This window comes from Pelodiscus sinensis, chromosome 3, assembly GCF_052426305.1.
Source record: "Pelodiscus sinensis isolate ZL-2025 chromosome 3, ASM5242630v1, whole genome shotgun sequence".
In the NCBI taxonomy this organism is placed as follows: domain Eukaryota; kingdom Metazoa; phylum Chordata; order Testudines; family Trionychidae; genus Pelodiscus; species Pelodiscus sinensis.
The window spans coordinates 81366032-81384660 of NC_143054.1; the positions used below are offsets into that span (position 1 = coordinate 81366032).

At 39.6% G+C, this 18629-nt stretch overlaps 1 protein-coding gene across 1 annotated transcript in view; it reads left to right on the forward strand.

Annotated features, from left to right (window-relative positions):
- Positions 1–18629, forward strand: part of SLC16A10 (solute carrier family 16 member 10) — a 118691-nt gene that overhangs the window by 88381 nt on the left and 11681 nt on the right. The window lies entirely within an intron of this gene.

An 18629-nucleotide genomic window follows, 5' to 3' on the forward strand; every position in this document is an offset into this window, starting at 1 on the left:
TAGTTGCAGCATATTAGGTTTCAGAGCATTACTGAGATTATATTTTAGAATATATCAACAATATGCTTTGGACTCATTGGATACTTTATGATAAAACACTCCTGCAGATAACAGAGGGAAATTTTAACTATGAATGTAATGAAAGAATTAAAATACAGGCAGTCCCTGGGTTACGTACAAGATAGGGACTGTAGGTTTGTTCTTAAGTTGAATTAGTATGTAAGTCGGAACTGGTACATATTGTAGGGGAAACTCTAGCCAAACATTTCTCCAGAGCTCAGTTTTATTCTCCCACACCTCACTTCCCTCAGTCCTTTATTCTCAAGCTGAGGTGTCTGCTGAGAAAAGCCGCTCCGCGTCTCCCTGGTCTGCTGGGGGGGAGAGGGAGGGACGCTAGCTTCGCATCTCCCTGGTCTGCTGGGGGGAAGCAGCTAGTGCGGGGTTGCCTCACCCCGTTTGTAAGTAGGGATCCGATGTAAGTCGTATCCATGTAACCCGGGGACTGCCTGTGTATAGCAGAAAAAAGTTAAGATTTCTTACTTAATCCATGCTTAATTTTCCATTTTGATATATGATGTCACCAATATTAACTGGAATTTTGCCAAAAACTTTCACTGCTAATAAAACGATGCTTTTATTAGAACCAAAATATTTTGGGCTGTTCTTTGCCTTTCCCTTTGAAATTTCATAATAAATAAGAAAAAGGAAATTGGAATTTTGTATAGCTCCAGTAGTATCGTTCCCATTTTCACAGGTTTATAACTGCCAAGGTTGGTGCTCCTTTAGGATAATTCCTGTCTCTACAATAACTAATAGAATCTGGAGCTATAGAATCATAGAATTATAGGACTGGAAGGGACCTCGAGAGGTCATCGAGTCCAGCCCCCCACCCTCAAGGCAGGACCAAGCTCCGTCTACACCATCCCTGACAGATGTCTATCTAACCTGTTCTTAAATATCTCCAGAGAGGGAGATTCCACCACCTCCCTTGGCAATTTATTCCAATATTTGACCATCCTGACAGTTAGGAATTTTTTCCTAATGTCCAATCTAAACCTCCCTTGCTGCACTTTAAGCCCATTACTCCTTGTCCTGTCCTCAGAAACCAAGAGGAACAAATTTTCTCCTTCCTTCTTGTGACACCCTTTTAGATATTTGAAAACCGCTATCATGTCCCCCCTTAATCTTCTTTTTTCCAAACTAAACAAGCCCAGTTCATGAAGCCTGGCTTCATAGGTCATGTTCTCTAGACCTTTAATCATTCTTGTCGCTCTTCTCTGTACCCTTTCCAATTTCTCCACATCATTCTTGAAATGTGGCGCCCATATGGTGCCATAGAAGCGTCAGTTATCCACATCTTGTATGTGTACTTGAGTTAATTTGGCTTTGTCTATGCTTACTGAGAGATTGGTGCTATGAGCTCCCTAAGGGGTAGATTTAGTGGGTATAGTAAATGCCCACTAAATGGACTGCTGATCTTGCTACTCCGGAGCAAGAAGAGTAAGGGGAGTTGATGGAAGAGTTTTGCCTGTCAATCCCTTGTCCCCCAGTGGAGACACTGTAGTAACTCAAACTAAGGTTTGTTGACTCCAGCTATGCTATTCACACAGCTGGAGTTGCATACCAGTGTTAGACATTGACCCTTTGTATATGCTCCTTTACCACCTTCTCTGCCTGCAAAGTTCGTACTCTAATGATATTTGGTAGAACTTGAAGGCACCTTTCATGAACTTCATCTAGCTGCCCATGTATTTATACTAATAAAAAACCAATGAGTAGTCCTATGGCACCTTAAAGACTAACATACTATATCTAATCTATCTATCATAGAATCATAGAATACTAGGACTGGAAGGGACCTTGAGAGGTCATCGAGTCCAATCCCCTGCCCTCATGGCAGGACCAAATACTGTCTAGACCATCCCTGATAGACATTTATCTAACCTACTCTTAAATATCTCCACAGATGGAGATTCTACAACCTCCCTGGGCAATTTATTCCAATTTTTTACTACCCTGACAGTTAGAAACTTTTTCCTAATGTCTAACCTAAACCTCCCTTGCTGCAGTTTAAGCCCATTGCTTCTTGTTCTATTCGCAGAGGCCAAGATGAACAAGTTTTCTCCCTCCTCCTTCTGACACCCTTTTAGATATCTGAAAACTGCCATCATGTCCCCTCCAATCTTCTCTTTTCTAAACTAAACAAACCCAATTCCTCCAGTCTTCCCTCATAGGTCATGTTCTCTAGACCTTTAATCATTCTCGGTGCTTTTCTCTGGACCCTCTCCAATTTCTCCACATCTTTTTTGAAATGCGGTGCCCAGAACTGAACACAATACTCAACTTGAGGCCTAACCAGCGCAGAGTAGAGCAGAAGAATGACTTCTCGTGTCTTGCTCACAACACACCAGTTAATGCATCCCAGAATCATATTTGCTTTCTTTGCAACAGCATCCCACTGCTGACTCATATTCAACTTGTGGGCCACTATAACCCCTAGATCCCTTTCTGTCATACTCCTTCCCAGACAGTCACTTCCCATTCTGTATGTATGAAACTGATGGTTCCTTCCTAAGTGGAACACTTTGCATTTGTCTTTATTAAACTTCATCCTATTTACCTCAGACCATTTCTCCAATTTGTCCAGGTCATTTTGAATTATGACCCTATCCTGCAGATTAGTCGCAACCCCTCCCAGCTTGGTATCATCTGCAAACTTAGATCTCTTGCTATATATATATATCTATATCTCATGAGCTTTCGTGGGTAAAACCACTTCTTACAGCTTTTGATGTCAATAGGATGTTGAATGTAAGGAAAGCTGGTTTTATAAAAAAATTAGTCTGGGACACTTCTAGCACACTCAATTAGCTGAATTGGCACTGAAACTACAATTGACAAGTACTTTTTTTTCCTCCTTCTCCCTTTTTATTCTGAGTCTTCCCTCCCCCTCCCCCCCACCTGCTTTTTTTTCTCCTCTCTAGATCAGCTCATCTGAAGAAGTGGGTTTTGCTCACAAAAGCTCATGATGCTATACATATATTTTTGTTAGTCTCTAAGGACATGTCTACACTGGGGAGTTATTTCAAAATAGTTATTTCTGGTGTGATTTTGACATACTTTCCCAATGTATACATGTCGCAAGGTGCCACAGGACTACTTCTTGTTTTTAAAGTTACAGACTAACTTAGTTACACCTCTGAGATTTCTTACCAGTTATTTTTTAGCAGTTTCCTAACTGGGGTTATTGAGCCTGAAATGATGGATTTGCAAAGCAAAGGATTTAGGCTGACTGCTCTACACTTAAAAATTAGATTTACATACTTGCCATCTCAGGACTGTGAAAAATTCATGCCCTGAGCACTGAAGTTAGGTTAGTCTGTCCCTGTGTGTAGGTAGATTGATGGAACAGTTCCTCCAACATATAGTTAGTCCATCTCTTTGAGAAATGGTAATTATATCAAAGGAAGTGTTTTTCATCAATGTAGCAAGCATATGCATTATAGCAGCATTGGTTTAGTGCTGTAGATGTGCCACTGTATATCTGTAGGATAGGTGTACCCTTAAGAGAGAAATATGAATGGATGAATTGCTTATTCTATTCCACACCTTCAGCAAAATCACACTGAAAATGTTTGATAAATAGCTGCTATCTATCATGGAGGAAAAATCAGGATTTCTTTAATTTTCATGAATGTCTGGTGTAATTCAGTAACAGCTTCATGATGCAAAAATGATTTTTTTTAAAAAATGCGTATATGCAACAGTGAAAATTATGATGTCATGGTGATATATCACTTTGTGGCAATTAATGCATTCAGTACATTAAATGATTCTGTATGAAATGTCATTGCTGGTATTTAAATTACTGTCTTGTAAGCAGGCATTATTTGAATTTTTTATTAAAATTGTGACTTTTTTTTGGTTACTTTGTTATAATTGTATGTAGTCTGTATTTCTTCAAAATAGTGAGTAACTCCTTTTTTTAACTCCAGAGTAGATACCACATGAAATAGAAACAGCCTGAGGCGCTAGACTTTTGTTTGCTTTTGAGTTTTCCAGATGTTCCAGAAACAAGCAAAATGAATTTTAAAAAATGATTTTGATGCCTTTCTTGTATGAGTGAGGAACTAGCACTAACTAAACAAATGAAAGTTACTAAACACTCTTTAAAACTTCAGAATTTTGAAAGACAAAGCTAAGATACCTTCTATCACTAAGGTAAATTGGGTTACACAAAATATAGGCAAAAAAAAGACTCTCTTTTAACATGCCAAAAGTTCTACAGCACATAAGAGATTCTCAGCTTCTATTAGGATGCTTGTAAATGTGTGTTGAGGCCCAAGATATAATTAAGGCTATCTTAGAGCTGGGGAAGAAGAGACTACATAGCTTACTAATTTAAAATAGTTTATTCTGTTTACTGTATGCATTTCACATACAGCTGCTCTGCTTGCAGAATGGTCTCTTCAGTATTACATAGGGGTAATTTAGGGTTCAAATTGAGCAATATGGATCCAGTATGTAACAGCAACTTGTGATCTATGCTGCTTTTAATGGCATTATACTTTCTGATGATGCCTCAAACAGTTAAGTAAAGATAGGTATGAAATGTAAGATTTTAGAAAATGATCTTGAAATAGCAATATCAAGGATTTCAAGAGCTATACTAGAACAATGGTTTTCAACCTTTTTGAGCATACAGATGGACCCCTTATCAATCTAGTAAAATTTGATGTGCCCCCCATAATATAATTGCTTTCAAACATTCTATTACTTGATAACATGAACTATTACACATTTCAAATGATTATCTAAACAAATATAGTAGTATTGAGAGATAATACAGGGTGTTCACATTGAAATGTAACAACTTTGAGGTGCCATATATTTTTATCGAATAATGCAAACAAAAGAATACGTGCACAGCTCATAAGTTATATGCTTAAGTTACATTTGGGATATAGGTACACATTATTAGGGTACATTAGGATACACATTTGACATGTGCACCATTTGTAGCACAGACTAGGTCACACCAATCCTCAATTTCTCTCTGTGGAATAAAGTAAAAGGTTTAGGAATCTGGCTAGTCCCAGGGAGGCGCAGAAACAGGCAAACTATTACTAAATAGCTTTTAAACTTTTATTAAGTTTATGTATAAGTTATTATTTTATCAATTTCTTACATACGTAGGCACCAAATAATTATTAGAATGACCAATAAGCAAAATGCAATACAGTAAAGAAAATTCCCTGAGGTTTTTCTAAATCCCAATAGTTGTTAACAAGGGACCAGGGATTATTAACAGTTACATTTACATCAGTCTTTCTTACAAGACTAATCATTTATCTAAAACTTTTAACACTACTACTTAACAATACCTCTAAACAATTTCAGATAACAATATTACATTTAACAGACACACAAACTACAACAACAACAACAACATATTTGGTATACGTTACGCTCTACAGGAACTCGTTTGGTTCGGTGAGCGGGAGGTGGCCCTCGGGTGATCAGTCCTCGGACCTGGCTCATATTCTGCCTTCCAATGTTTATTTGGGATTCCTCAATTTGATACAGGAGGGGAAGCTGTTTTATAGAGAAAGCTTTTGCACGCTTTTTGTGATAGGCTAGCAGACCCTGTCTGTTAAGTGACAGGAGTAAGGAGGTGAGATGGTTTCCCGTTTTTCCTTTTTTGCCTTATCAGGCATGGCACAATCAGCACAACCAGCAAGAACTTTATATTAACTTTTCAGGTCTGGTTTTTGTTCCTCTTCTTCACTGATCTTTAAGTCACATAGTGTAAGGGTTTTTCATCAAGGGGAAGTTAACATTTTGCTCGGATGGCAATACACGCAAGAGGCCTGGCGAGCAAAGAGCCTGCTTTCACACTCTCCACACATTACCTAACATCACAGGTGTCAACCTGAAACATGGAAGAACATAAGGACAGAAATTTAGATATATGATGTGATATCTGTGCAAGATTTAGCATTCTCACATTCATACATTAAAAATTTGTTTCAAAGTTGTAACATTTCAGTGTGGATACCCTGTACTTTCTTACTTAATGAGATGGTGGCTGGTGCTGGAGAGTGGATGACAGCGCAAATGTCTAGTCGGATTTATGACCGTTTCAGCCTTAGAGCTGATTCCACATTCAGTCGTCTCTGGTACTTTAATTTTAATGCAACCAGTGCAGAAAATGCAGTCTCAGAAATGTAAGTTGTTGGAAAAGACAGCAAGTATTTTGCAACCTTGTAAGAAAGTTCTGGATATTTAGTAACAACTTGTAGCCAAAAGTCAGTAGGGCTTTTGTTTGAAGACAAGCTTCAGTGAGTTGTCACATGATAGTTAAGTGAGACAGTCCTGTTATTGGGATGTCAACTTCTGTTTGTCGGTAGCAAGGTCCACAAGTGGTTTTCTGATCCAGTCGTTTGTGTTGGTATAACAGGAAAATATTCACACAGCTGTACTGTGAGGTTTTACATGTGCTCTCTGATTTTACCTTATCTGTGAGTTGCATTTCCGAGCTGGCCAAAAAATTGGACAGATTTGGAAAAAGTATAGTTGGACCAATCAAGTTGAGATGTCTGCAGGTCAAATTTCTTGATAGTGTAAATTTTATCATGGACAGGGAAGATGGTCATAGCTTTTCCCTTTAGGCTTAGATTAAGTCAATTTAGGTAGCTGAAGATGTTGGCTAAGTAAGCCAATTTAGATAGCCAAGGAAACTCAATGAGGTGATGAGAGAGAGCTCAAAATGATGGTCCAGCAAAAAAAATCCTCACTTCAACATGCAATTCAAACAGGCGCGAGAGAATCTTTCCTCTTAAAAGCCAGACAACTTCTATATGAAGAAGTTGGCTGTAATCACTGCCCATCTTGTCACACAAAGCAGCAAACCGTCTTGAATTCAATGGATGGGCCTTCATGAAATTGACTATCTTCACCAACTCATCCAAAACTGTCCTTAAGTCAGCAGGCATTATTTTAGCAGCTAGCGTTTCCTTGTGAATGCTGCAGTAAATGAATGTAGCTAACAGTTCCGCTGCTTTAACTCGAGTGACTACTCCGGTGTATTGGCCGGTCATTGCACAAGCCCCATCAGTACTGATCCTCACTCATTTTGACCGGTCAATATCATGCTCCCTAATGAAATTGCTTACCACATCAAAAATATAGCCTCACCAGTTGTGCATGTGGTCAAAGAATTGCAAAAGAGAAAGTCCTCTTGGACCTCTCCACTGTATTCGTATCTGACGACTGAGGACATTTGAATGGTTTGTGATATCCATTGACTCATCAATTTGCAAAGAATATAAGTGACTTTCTGCACCCGCTGTCAGTTATTTCTTAACATTCTGAGCCATTTTGTCAATTCTGTGTCAAACTGTTATTTGAGAGAGAAATTAAACCAATCTGTTTGCCAGCCTTGTCTCTGAGCTTTACATTCACCATCTCTTTTGCTGTGGGTAATGTCAGTTCCTCTCCAAAGGTGTGTGTCTTTCCTGTCCTGCACCACCTAATAAGAGGCTTCCACTGCCTTCACATTGTCACTTCCTGTGGCTATATGCTCAATTAATTTATTACTTTCCTTAAATTCTTTGTTTTTCTTCTCAAAAAATTCATTTGGCTTAAACATATTCACTATGTTTTGTTTCAATTTGATGCCAAAAATTAGCTGATTTTTAAGCTTTTATTTGACAGCACCTCCTTAGAGTAAGCATAATGGACATCGTTCAGATTCATTGCCAGTTCATGTACATTTGGAGTTAGGGTGTACATCACTATATTTTTGCATTTTAAGTTTACTTTGTTTTGAAGTGGAACTTGACATTCAACAGTCTCCCGGTTCCTTTCTTTTCAGCGTCCTTGTCTTGATCCACTGATCCATTTTTGCTAGTAGCCCAACTAAACCCTTCCTGCCACTCTACTAGCTTTTGAACAGTTAGAGCAGGATGATGTATTCATGTAACATGATCATTTCAGAAAAGAGAAAAGATGGTAAAAAGTGACTGATCTGTTTAAACAGACTCCACAGTACAGTCCCAGCTTGTCAGCTTCACCAGGGGCTGAGGGATGTGCGGACTGCAGGGCATGGAGCTTCTCAGCTCCCATTGGTTGCTGTTCGCTGTTGTGTTAGTGGGAGCTGAGACACTTTGTGCCTGCAAGCAAACTCAGACTCTGCAAGCAAACAGATGTCCCAGCAGAGTGTGAGAACTTTCCAGGGTTGCTTCCTAGCCCAGTAGAGCAAACTGCTGGTGCCATGGGACTTTATACACATGGAGTGTCTGCAGGCTTGGAACCTGTCAGCTCCCAGTTCCTGCCTTTTCCTGTTCTGGGTCAAGGGGAGTGACAAGAAGCGGTAGACAGCACATCCCTTGGCTCGCGCTGCTTCCTCAACTCCCGCCCCCTCCATCTCCTGAGTATCCACAGAGGATATGATGAGGGAGCTCTCATGGTCAAAGGCAGCTCCTTCCCTGGTGCTCCTGTCCCAGCAGTGCTGAAGTGTAAACAGGTGGCAGGAGAATCGATGATTGTGAACGGTGAGTCCTGGGTGAGAATTGCCTAGCAGAAAGTCCCAGTCCTGTGGTGGGCCTGGTCTTTAAACTTTTTGTGGACCACCAAGGGTCCACGGACCACAGGTTGGGAACCACTATGCTAGATCTCAATATATGGATCTTTTTGTATAAAGATCTCAAAAACATAACCTAAATTAATATAATGTCACAGTAAAATTGTGAAATTCAATAGGTTTGGTTCAATCTATCACAAGTGAGGGAGAAGCTTCTCCATTTCTGAAGAATTTACATTATCACAGTAACTGACAAATGATCCATACAAAACACAAGGCAATTTAATAGAATTTTCATAACATCCTCAATTTGTTATATAATCTGCTTTGCTTGTAAATCTGCAAAGAAAATCAGTCCTAAATAACAGCTAATACTGGGAAACAATCCTTCCATTCCAGTGCAAAACAAATTATTTTCTTTATTTATCAGCTTGTTACTGAAAAATGGGATAGTCTTCTGATTGTTTTATACTTTTCTCCTTTAAATATTTAAAGAAACAAAATTTTTGATGGAAATCTATATCTTAAATTATTGTTTGTATTGCTGTAGCACCCAGGGGCTCCATTTGCAGTAGGTGCTCTGCAGTGGCACACTCCCATCTCTGTAGAGTTCTCAATCTAAGAAGGTAATGTGACATATGAATGCCGGATAATAAGGAGGAAAGGGGAGGAAGGAGTATAGCTTTCATAATTGATTATTCTGAATTAAACACATCCACTAGTCATTAGCATTTCAGAAGATCTGGCATTCAAATACCATAATAGATTAATCTCTGGCTCTAGTTATGTCAGAAGCAAAGAAAGCTGGGAGGAAGCCAACCAGTAATAATACTGTAATGCTAAAATCTTAATGTTTTGTGAGCAAGCAATGCTATATAGCAGCATAATACAGGTTTGACTCTGTGGTCTGGTGACATCCATGGTCCACCATGGTTTAAGTTAACTGGATGTCCACTTATCGTGTGGATGTGGCCAAGTTTTGTGTGATTCCCATAAAGTTTTGTTTACAGCCAACAATCCTGGCTTTCTGAGCTCTGTGCTGTTATTCAGCTCTAATTTACTCCCAAATGTCTTCTAAGAGCCCTGTTTGCAGTGTAAGTGTTGGTAATGCTGCTAGACAACATTGACCTCACTGAGGTTTGGCAAATTCTCTGGTTTGGTACCAGTCAGATCCTGAGGGTGCCAGACTAGAGAGATTCAGTTGATACATATGCTTTCAGGACAAATAAACTCTTAAATCTTGGTCTTAGATCTTTGATCAAAAACCAAAGTGTTTTAATATCTGAAAGAGCACCTACTTGTGAGAGATTTATTTTATAATTATTTTGCATATACTTCTAAAGGATTCCTTCATCCCCAATAGCAGAAGCTCTTTTAACCAAATCCAAATGTTGTAACATTGTAAAATATACACATGCAATCTTCTGACCCACACCCCTTCCCCGGAGTTAAATGGGTGGTTAATTTATGTCTGTCTGACTGTTTTAAATAATCCCTGGCAAAAATGTATCCATTTACAAATTATATGAAATAAGATTTGCAGATTGAATATTTCAGTTACATACTTGTCTGGGTTCATGTCATTTTCTACAGAATATAAGGTTTTTTAAAGTTTCTAGTTCATCTGATTAAGAAAATAATCTTCTAAACACAAATGAAGGTTAAGATGATGCAATGCAATTTTTATAAATCTGCATAGACATAGTGTAGTGCCTTTGTTTTTAGGAGCTTCAACACGTTGCAGCAGGATCTAGCTAAAGCTGTCAGTCTAAAATTATCTTTCAAATCCTTCTGGCTAGCAATGAGATTGAGGTCAGTTTCATTTTGCTGGATTATATGAGATAAGGTTGGAGGCCCATCCTGGATCTTTGAGCACTCAAATTCATACAGAAAATAAAATTCAAGATGATAATACTTTTTACAATATTACTGGCATTGGAAAAGGATGACTGGTTTACATCCCTCGACTTTCAGGATGCATATTTTCACACAGCCATCCACCCTGCTCACAAGCGTTTTCTTTGTTTTGTTGTAGATTCTCAGTACTACCAATACAAAGTGCTTCCTTTTGGACTCTCTACGGCCCTGAGGGTCTTCTCAAAAGTGCAGGTGGTTGTCACAGCGTACCACAGTGTCATTATATTTCCTTACCTAGATGACTGCCTTCTCAAGTTGTGCTCACACAACAATTCCTTCTGCTCGGTCAGTCACAACACACTTATTCTGACACCTGGGCCTTCAGGTGAACAAAGCCAAATCGACACACTATTCTACACAAGATACAGTTTATAGGAGCATGCCTTGATTCGACAACGGCCACTGCATCCTTACCTACAGACTGTTTTTTAAAAAATTGTCGCCTTGGTAAAAACCTTATGATCCAGCCCCTGTACAATAGCACTCGAATGCCTTTGGCTGTTGGGGCACACAGGAGTGTGCAACTTCGCAGTTGAAAATGCTCATCTGCCCATGAGATGCTTACAGAGCTGACTGGGACAGGTGTACAAACCCAATGTCCATCCATTATCCAAATTCCTTGCTCTTCCAGGGTAGTAAAGGAATCCTTATGCTGGTGGCTGAGACCAAGGAACCTGTGTTCCAGTCTCCTTCTACCCACCAGAACCATCCATCTCCATGATGATAGATGCATCTCGTACAGGACGGGGCACCCATCTGCGTCATCATACCTGCCAGCGCCTGTGTCCAGCTCCAATAAGAATTTGCACATAAATGTCCTGGAACTGCGAGCATTCAGAAATGCATGAGTCAAATTCCTCCTATTCATTGCCAACAAAGATGTCAGACTATACATAGACAACATTGCAGCAATGTTTTACATAAATCGTCAGGGTGGAGCCCAGTCTCAATCTTTCTGCTCCGAGTCCATAGAACTCTGGCACTGGTGCCTGAAACACAACACAATTATCACTGCAGTGCATCTTCCAGGCACCCTGAATACAACGGCAGATGCACTCAGAAGAGCCCTCCTGGTCGAGCACAAATGGCAAATGAACATACAGTCCAACAGTCAATGCCCCCTAGTCTGTTCCAGGGCAGGAATAGGCAAGGGATCAATGGGGAATGCCTTTCTCATCACTTGGATGTCCCACCTATTCTACGTGTTTTCTCCGATTCCCCTATTGAACAGGGTAGTTCACAAGATAAGGAAGGACAGGGCCCACCTCATACTTATAGCACTAGCATGGCCACGCCAGCCATGGTTTCCCTTCTTTGCGGTGATGTCTTGTGCCGCACCAATCCACTTACCTTGCATCGGGGATCTCCTCCTTCATCAGGGCTCCCACAATACCCATCCAAACCTCCATTCAGTACACGTGAAGGCATGGTTCCTGGATGGTTCTCTGACCTGAAATTGACTTGCTCACAGCAAGTACAAACGGTTCTTCTACACAATAGGGCACAGAGCACCTGCAAGACTTATCTTCAGACATGGAAAAGATTCTCGACATAGTATGCTTGTCAACAGTTGGTTCCTTCAACATCCCCTTTACCTACCATCCTCGACTATCTCCTGCACCTAAACAAGCGGGCCTCATAATAAGCTTAATTAAAGTTCACCTTGTGGCCATTACTACATTCCAATCCAAGATAGACGACTCATCCATATTTGCTTATCCACTCACCAAGAGGTTCTTAAAGGGCCTGCAGGCACTTTATCCAGATATCAATGCAACTGTGGGACCTGCATTTAGTATTGAATGCTCTAACTAGGCCTCACTTCGAACCAGTGATGATCCCCTCATTATTACACTTGGCTATGAAAATGGTTTTCCTGGTAGCCATTACCTTGGCCAGAAGGGTAGGAGAGATCGCAGCCATAATGGCGGATTCCCCCATATACCACCTCTTTTAAAGACAAGGTCACTTTATGTACCCATCCCAAATTCATACCCAAAGTACACTCATCCCTCCATATCAATCAGACAATATATCTTCCCACCTTCTTCCCCAAACCACATGCCAACTCTTTCAAGATGAAAATGCACACTCTTGACCTGTGCAGAGTGCTCTTTTTACCTGAAGCGAACGGGACCATTCCAAGCATCTCCCAGACTATTTGTTTCAATAGCAAACCACAATAGGGGCCAGGCCATCTCATCTCAGAGACTCTCCTACTGGATCAAGCTTTGCTACACAGTCAGATGTGCTCCCTCCAGAGAACATAAGGGCACATTCAACCAGAGCTATGGGTACCATGATAGCTTTCCTCCGTGAAGTACCTATAAGCGACATCTGGGCAACCACCACATGGTCCTCCGACCACACATTTGCAAAGCACTATGCACTTATGGAGGGACCTCTTTCCAACTTGAAACTAGCTAAGGCAGTTCTTTCCACTGCTTTTCTGCCAGATCCGAAGTCCCTACTTCCCTAAAGGGGAATTGCTTTGTAGTCACCTAATGTGGAGCATGCACGGGGACATCTGTCTCTTGAAGAGGTTACTCACCTTGATAATAACTGATATTCTTTGCGTGTCCCCGTGGGTGCTCCACAACCCTCCCTTTCGCCTCTCTACTTCGGGATCCTGGCCTTCCTAAGCCATGGTTTCGGAGTAGAGAAGGAACTGAGGAGTGGGGGTGGGTTGGAGCTCGCACATGCACAATGCCTACAGTCTAATAGCACAGGATGGCTGATGTGTGCCTGCGCGGCCCCAGAGACACTGCTATGAATCTCCACTCTGAGGATCAGCAGCGGTCCACCGACCTAATATGGAGCACCAACATAGACACTCATCTCGAAGAATGTCAGTTACTATCGAGGTGAGTAACCTCTGGACTCGGTGTTTAAATACAGCCGCACAATTTCCTTGCACAGATAATCTTCCTCACATTTCCAGAAAATAGTTGTCTGTCAAAGTTTTTTGAGTGACTGACTGCCACTAATATTCCTTAAAGGAAAAAAACCTGCAAAATGACTTCCCAAAGAACAACTTTGAGTATTCCTTTACAACTGGTTGCTCAGGCTACATCTAGACTGCAGCACTTTTCTGGGATACCCGGAAGTATCTTGGAAAAGCAATGCCGCATCCAAGGAACACGTCCACTTTTTTTCTGAAAATTTTTTTGGAAAAGCTGATGTACTCTATCACCATCCCAGTAAACTTCGTTCTGTGAGGCATAAGAGACATATCAAAAAAGCAGATTTTTCCGAAAATTGGTTCCATGTAGACGCCCCAAATTTCAGAAAAGCCTCTTTTGAAAGAACATTGGAAAAAGATATGCAATTTGCATACCGCAAATTGTGTATCTTTTTCCTATTTAACTCTGCTGTCTAGACACAGCCTCTGGTATTAATTTCACTGTCAAACTTTTTGTGAACCAAAAATGTTACTTCAGAAATGTACCTGAAACAAATCCAGAAGATATAAACATTTGTGTAAAACAGATATCGTTTATCTATTTGAGTTAATAGTTTGTCTAGATTATTTCTGTCTTTTAAAAATTCAAATAAACATGTAGTCTCATCATGTTCATTCCCTTGACTCCTGTTCAAGGAGTTTGCTTTTAGTTTTCCTTCATTATTCATTTTTCTGTTACGCACCCCTTTTTCTTTGAGAGGTTCCAACCAGTCTCTTTTGTAGAAAGATCAATATGAAGATAGATTTCAAAAGGTGTTCCATACTCATAAGTGATTCTATGTTGAATAGATATATCTTCATTTGTAGGCAATTTCAGAAAGTTAAAACAACTCAGATTTTTTCCACAATCATGGCTGTCAAACATAAGCACTATTTACTCTTTGTTTTTTCTCACTCACTTTACCACATTTCAGTCCCATGTGAAGTTCTGAGTAGGATACTAGTGTTGTATAAATCCAGTATGGTGGTTATATGGATATTTCTAATGGATCAGATCTTCAATAGCTCCTATGCTTTTCTTGCTTTTCTAATCTTTGATTTATCTCCCTTCAGATTTCAACATCTGCTGCAATATGTTTGCACAGGTTAGTGAAATTTACTCCCTTTGTCCAGCTCTGTAATTATCCTACACCCTTATTCCTTCTCCAGTAATCATCAGTGTTGACCTGGCAACGTTTGTTCTTGGTTTGGCTACTTTTCTTTTGAAAGTCAGACATTCTCTGTATTTTATTAAGGTAGAATAGAAAAACCTAAAGGAAACAAAGTTCAGTTCTTAATACATATTTCCTTTATTAGTAATTTTTATGAAAGTACAATTAACTATGGTCTCTATATAAACAACAAGAGGGAAGAAAAGTCACAAATACCAAAGTATAAAACTCAAAGGTAAATCCAGTGGTTACTGTATTTCCATTTTTGTAGGATTCAAATAAAAACTAATTGAAAGAAGTAACCATGTATTTTAGGTTGTGGATGTACCCAATTTTATTAAATAAGCAGATGTCTAAGGATAAGAGTAAATTTATGTCTACCAAGAGTACAGTATCAGCAAATCAGCAAGTGTCACTTCTGTTATTTATTAGCTATTTCACTGCTGTGGAACCAGATATCCTAAAGTTAATGTATTGTGATTTCATTTATTAGGATTTCTCTGACTACATACTTTTAAAAATGTTTTGACAATATAAGCCACTAATAGAAGATTGATTAGAAAGTGGAGTATACAAGTTCAACATGTGGAAATGAAGTGTAAAAGAGTGTATTCTTCTTTACAAAATACTATACAAAAGATGTCAACCCTGACTTAGGTATCTGTGTGCTTAATCTGAACAATTTTCAGATCTTCTAAAAAAATGAAAAGGATCCCATAAAGAAGTTTCCAAAATAGTTTGTTGTGAAAAAGATATTTGTATTTTCTTTTTTATTTTTGTTTTAAGATGTATGAATGCAAATATTACATTTAAAGAAAATTGTCTTCCCCTTTTTATTTCCGCCTCATACATCTTTAAAAACTAGAAGTTGCAACCAACTTGTCTTCATTTATCTTCATACACAATTAGATTATTGTCATTGATCTAAGCTCAATTTTGGCATTCTCGACTTCCAGCTTGGTGCTTATTAGGGATCATTGGGCACACAGCCTTTCCTGAGACTAAGGAACATAAAAGATAATATCATGCAGGCTGTTGGTGATGATTTCAGTTCAGTGTGATAACTCATGTGGAAAACTAATGTAAGTAGTAGCATATTAAGTAATGATAGAGAAATTTCAAAGGTTCAGAGACTTAATTGGTTCCGAAAGGCACACAATTTGCTTTTTCCAAACCATACAAATCTCGAGTTGTGTATCCTTAGCCTTGAAATCTCATAAGACCAAGATTCCTTGTAGTATCTTTCTACTTTTGGTTGAATCAAAAATCTCACAAGAACATCCTTTTCACCGGTATTTTGGTACTTTGGTTCTGGTTCCAATGGCAGTTTGAAATTGCTGAGCTGGGTGGAAATTAAAAATATAATAGGACATAGAAAGGAGAAGTGGGTAAGATTTGGTTCAAGGTGTTGGGTCAGTTTTTATTTTAGACAAATAGGTTTGCTGATCTGAAGTGGGGTCCACTAATTGCTGGGGCACCTCCTACTGGCTGACCTGGGGATTAGCTTGACCCAGAAAGTTATTTCCTGTTCTACCACTCATCCAGCCACCTGTCTGTTGGTGTCTCTCTCTGACTCAGGATGCTCTCTTTTTGTGGCTTATCCTTCTGGCCAGATATCTATAGTAATGTCCTCCACTTCCATGGAATCCCATACACACTGTATCCAGCAGTCTTCCCATTCAGCCTGGTCTATACTAGACCCGGAAGGTTGGTTTAAGGTATGCAACTCCAGTTATGTAAAATGCGTTGCTGGAGTTAGCTTACCTTAAGCCGAGCCATGGCGGACACAGTGGGAGGCCGACAGGCACGTTTGTTCCTGTCAGCTTCCCTTACCCCTCGCAGAAGATGGAGTACTGGATGTCAGCGATGGCTGCCCTCTGCATTCGATTTACGGGTCTATACTAGACCTGCAAAATGGAACACTAGAATTTTGTCCTCTGGAGTGTTGATATTCTGGTAAGTATAGATGTGGCCTTCATATCCAGACTGCCACTTCAACCGGTGGCTGGCAGGGAAATTCAGGCCCACTCTCTTCTATGGGTTTTGGCGCTAAAATAAGTAGTTATGGTCAGCCATTTTTCATACCTTGCTGCTGTTTCCATGGACTGCTTCCTATGTTGTTTCTATCAGGCTCCTTCTCCACCTTCCTCTGGATATGTTCTTCCCTGCGAAGCTATGGAGAGGAGGAAACTTGGCCCAGAGACAAGGACTGCAGCAAGACCTTCTCTCTGCAGCTCCTTTAAGTTTTTGAAAACTGTTATTGTGCCCCTTCTCAGTCTTCTCTTTTCCAGACTAAACAAATCCTGTTCCTTCAATCTTCTCTCATTGGTCATTTTTCCTAGACCTTTAATTATTTTTCCTAGACCTTTAATAATTGAAGCAAATGGAGTTACATCAGGGATGAATTTGACTTAGTGTCATTTGCTTCACTCTCTTGAATATTATTCACTGCTTTGAGAACCCAGTTCATTAAAATTATGCTTTTAAAAACTGATACCCTGAGCCTACTTTTGATAGATCCCATGGATTCAATGTTATTATAGTCGATCATTTTAAGAATTATTCTGAATATTTCTTCATAAGGATAACTTAATTGTTTGGCTGTCCTGTGATTTCTGTGAAGGGTGGCAAGTCTGTGATGTGATATAAATTAATGGTGACATACAGGAGTCATGAATGGCATACAGAAGAGAGTCCCTCACTAGAAAGATAATTCATAATGATTTGAAAAGAATAATTTGCATTACATCACTTTTTTTCTTTTAAATTAAGCAAGGATTGATTTCAAATGTGATACTAGTGTTATTTTTGGTCAAATTTATCTAAGAATCTTTCCCAAGATGAAACTCAAAGTAATTTTGTTTCATTTAACAGAATGTGTGTGACCACATACTGAAGACCCCCTTAGTATCAACTAAAATCATAACGCTCCCTAAAACAACTTTAAAGAATGACTTACCAGAACCTAAACACACACCTATGCCAATAAATTTCATTTAGTGCAGGAATCTAAACAAATTGTGTAAAACCAAATGCAGCGCAGTTATCAAGGGTGAAATCTGTTTTATGTAGAGTTCTGCCTGAGAATTTTCTCTTTTATTGGTAATCTTGTTGATTTAGTAATCTGTTTAATTTATGTTGACAGAATAATAGAGTTTTTCCTGACTCTGCTAATGTGTGGCTTCCTGATGTTTTCTTGTTTGCTACTGTGTTGGGTCACAGGCTTGGCCTCTTGCATGCTCCTGCACCCCACTCGCGCTTCCTGGCTGGAATGTTGGGTGGGGGGCCAGGGGAGGAGTGGGGCAAGCCCATGACTCCACCTCCTGGCCAGAGCAAGGCAAGCCCATGACCCTGTTATCTGGCTGGAGTGTCTGGTGGTGGAGTGGGGCAAGTGATGGGATAGGCTAGGACAATAAGTGGGTGGACCATGGCCCGCACAGGCCCTCACATGGCTATGCCCCTGAAGCACTACTTCTTTTCTGAATTAAGAAGGCACACTTCCATTGCAACTTTTTTGAAAATGAGTCTCTGCAGAGATGTTATTTTGTCTTTGCATGAAGTGCGTGCAATCTTATAAAACAGTAGTTTGAAATAAAGGCAACAGTTAGGATTTTCTTCTCCTTTTCAAAAGGGTGTGCTAAAAAAAGGAAAGTGGACAGTGAGTGCTTTTTTTACAGATGTGAATATGTAGGCTCTGATTTGTCAGGAGAGCATTCTGGGGTTCAAGAAGTACAGTTTAGTGAAACTTCTTACTTATGGAAGCAATTAAACAACTGAGAAAAGGGCAAGAAAAGCTGAGAGACTTACCATGAACTTAAAAGCTCAGCAAAACATTTGTGTGTAATGGGCTTTATTTTCTGTTGGCAACTAAAGAGTTAATTATCTAATGATCGGGCTACTTCCTCATTATACCAATGATTTGAAGAGGGGATAAGTAAGAATATTTAAACTGAACAAGATAGAAGTTGCAAGAACATGAAACTGGAACATAGGGAAATATAACTGGTGATAACTG